Consider the following 3738-nt stretch of genomic DNA (forward strand, 5'->3'; position numbering starts at 1 on the left):
CTTGGCAGAGGTGGGAGCCAGGAGGAAGAGGGCGGCAGACCAGGGAGCGGCCAGTGCAAAGGCCCTGAGGTGGGAGCATGGCGGGGCCGGCGGGGCCAGCGGGGAGGGGCAGAGATGCAGGATGGGAGTGAATCTGCTGAGCACCTACTCTGGGCCCAACGAGGTACTGCGTGCCAACTCTCATGGCACCTCATTATAGTGCATGGATTGTGTCTCCCCAAAATTCACGTGTTAAAGTCCTAACCCCCGGTAGCTCAGCGGGGCCCTATTTGGAATCGGGGTGGTCGAGGTGTGATTAGCTAAGATGAGGTCACACGGAGCGGGGCGGGCCGTCACCCGACACAGCTGGCGTCCACATAAAGAGGGAACTTGGACACAGACGCTCATGCAGGGAGAAGCCATACGAAGGTGGAGACAGATTGGGGAGATGAGTCCACAGGACAGTGAACCCCAAAGGTCACTGGCAAACCCCCAGAAACTAAGGGAGAGGCCTGGACAATCTCCCCCCAGAGCTCCCGGAAGGAGGCAGCCTGCGGACACCTTGGCCTTGACCTCAGACGCCGGCCTCCGGGCTGTGATTACAGTTGTGTGAGCGTCCCATCTGATGTGCCCGGTTCTGGTAGCTGCAGGACCCTGCCACACACCCTCACACGGGGCTGGCTGTCCCAGGAGGGGCTCGGGCTGCCACTGAGGCAGGGGGGACATGCAGGGACTGATGTGAGGGTGGTGGGCACCTGGAGAGCCTGCATCACCTCTGTGGAGACCCCGTGGGCCCCGCTGGCTGGGCTGCCCCTCCATCTGCAGAGCGGGTTTCTGCGGGCTCCCCGCCTCCTCCGTCCTGGTTCTGGTGCCAATGCCACCCTGTATCCCCCTTGGGGAGGCCCTAACCCCCCTCTTGGAGGATGGTCAGAGAGAGGCACACACAGCAGATTAGCTGCCAGAGAACACGGGTCTGAAAGAGGACACTGGGTGGGGCCCCGCACAGACCACAGGAGTGGGCCCCTGTGACAGCCCAGACTGGCCCGAGGTGCCGCTGGGCCTGGCCCTGGGCGGGCCCCGGGGACTACCAAGAAGCAGGCTTGTCCTCGTCATCAAGCACTGGAAACCTGGTCAGAGAGAGCCCAGGGACACCAGCCAGGCCCGAGGCAGCTTTGCAATCTGCTCGACGGCAGGCAGAGCAGAATGCCACCGGATGCTGGTGTCTCCCAAGCAAGGAGACAGGGCCGGGTTCAAGCCCGAGCCCAGGGAGCTCAGTATCTGGCCCTGGCCCTGCTCTCCAGGCCTCGGTCGTATCACCTGCAGCACGGGCAGCGGGTAACACCAAGGACCACGGGTGCCGGGAGCTCTTCTGAAGTTTGAGCCGTAATAAGAAAAGGGGACTATTGCGTGGATAAAGCCGAAACGCCTTCCACGGCGATTACTCCTGGAGACAGGTGGCGCGGGCCTCGGGCCGGCCGTCCTCTCTCTCCAGCAGGTCTCTCGGCTCCCACCCCGAAGCGGCAGGCTCTGCCCCTCGGACTGTAAGCTGCTTAATTGCTCTGAGCCTGGGCGTCCTCCCAGCCTCCCTCAGGGCCCTCCTGGGAGGATGAAGGAGATTAAAGCACTCGAAAGTGCTTAAGAAAGGATTTCTGCGGGGAACCTGGGGATCGGCCCTGGAAGACGCACTGCGGGCCGTGGGGAGTGGCGGCCCCCCCCCTGCCCCGGCCCCTCTGGCCCCATTCTACAGACGGGGAGGCAGAGGCCCACTGGAGGGCAGAGATGGGTCTCAGGCTCCGGGCCATCTGGCCGTGTAGGGTGGGGTCACCCCACTTTTAGAGCTGAGGCTCGAGTCTGAGAGCTGGTGAGTTTGTTGAATGAATGTCAGGGGGAGGGAACGCCACCTCTGCCGCGTGCCTAGCCTCCCCTCCTGCTGCTCCCACTCCCTACAAAGCCCTGCATGTACTGGGGTGGGGGAGGCTGTCGCTCCTGCCTGTGCTGCCCTCCCTCCACTCCTGTGAGTCCAAATCCTGCACCGTCTTAGAATTGCTCCAACATCACCTCCTCCAGGAAGCCTGCCTTGGTTCCATCGACTGGAAGAAGTTTGTCCCTCCACCAAGGCCTGGCATATTCCCTGTCTTCTTTCATTAATATGTTCATTCATTTATTCATTCACTGGTTCTCTCGACATCCACTCACCGACCCTCACTGTTGAACAGGATCTGGGCCGGGTTTTAGGGACACGGACAAAGAGAGCCCCTGCCCTCGGGTGCCCTGGGCGAGACGCTCACGGGCTCTACTGTGTGTGCTTGGTAGTGCTAGGGCCTGGCCAGGTGGGGTGATGGTCACGAAGCTTGGGATCCTGGTTCCTACAGACTGGATGAGAAGCCCAGCCAGCCGCCACCAGCCCCAAGCCCTGAGGCCTGTCTGGGATGGGGGGTGGCTGAAGCCACAGTGGCCTCGGGGTCTGCTGTGAGCCTCACGGTCACCTGTGGGTGTATGGCTGCAGGCGTACCCACCGCAGGCGTACCCCACCACAGGTGTACCCTGCCACAACGGTCCCCCTGTCCAGCAGTGCACTCCCTGTGGTCTGCTCAGTGTCCTCGGCCACCACTAGGGCTGCTGGACCAAGGCTGGGGTGGGGAGCGTCTGGGTTGGCGGTGCTGTCCCCCCACACCCTTGCAGGCCCCCAAGGCAGGTCTGGTGCCACAACTGAAGGCCGACTCTGCAGTGGGAGAAAAGCTGCACGAGTGTCCGGGAAGTTACATAAAATTCCATTTCTAACATCCAAGGCAGCAACGCCTGCGAGCCAGGGCCCCGCCCCCGCTGGGTCAGGGGCTCCACGGCCACGGTACCCACTGGCTATGGGCCCTGGAGGGTTTCCACGAGGGGCGGCCTCGGGGACCGTGGGATCAATAGTGCTGACATTCGCAAGACCAAGGGCATCACATTGGCCCCTCCGTGGGGTCTGTGGAGGGAGAGACCTGGACGCAGGGGCTGGGAGCTCAGGTGAGGAAGATGTGCCACACTGTCAGGTACCAACACCTGGGAACCCCACAGGTGATGTCTGCAGGAAGCTGCTCCAGCAGCTGCAGGCAAGGGGGCTGGAAGGGTGAGCACCCTCACTCCACCTGGCCCTGCCGTGGGTGCTGTCGCCTCAGGGGCTGCTGCCCGGGGTCTAGCGTTTGCCTGTCGCAGGTACTGGAGCTGTCCGCTGTGTTATCTCAGGTCACCCCCCATCAGCCTGGTGAGGTACATCATCTCGTAAAGACAAAACTGAGGCTCAGAGAGGCGAAGTGACTTGCCCAAGGTCACGCAGCCACTCAGCAGCTCAGACGGGAGGTCAACCCAGCCTCCAAACTCACTTTCCCTCCCGTCACAGTGTGAGTTTCCGGGGCCTCCCGAGGCCCCCTGAAAGCACATATACCACAGACAGATTAGATTTATCATCCGGGTTCTATTTCTTTGAAAATTGGTAAACTGCCCATAATGGTAGCTCACGGCCAACAATAAAACTCAAATAACTGTAAGAACATTTGGGATGAGTAGGACTCTCCTGAGCTCTGACCGCATCCAGAATCACGAGTCGGGCACGAACCTCTGTGGTCCACCCCCCGGGTCAGCCGGGGACTGCTGTTCCCAAATTTGAAGATTATTTTTAAACACCGAATTTGGCGAGGCTGGAGAGGAGAGGAAGGAGGGCATGTGAAGAGAAACAGAGCCGGGGAAGATGAATTAAACCCCAGCGGGAACAACAACAGA

Source organism: Pteropus vampyrus, unplaced genomic scaffold (assembly GCF_000151845.1).
Source record: "Pteropus vampyrus isolate Shadow unplaced genomic scaffold, Pvam_2.0 Scaffold499, whole genome shotgun sequence".
NCBI lineage: Eukaryota > Metazoa > Chordata > Mammalia > Chiroptera > Pteropodidae > Pteropus > Pteropus vampyrus.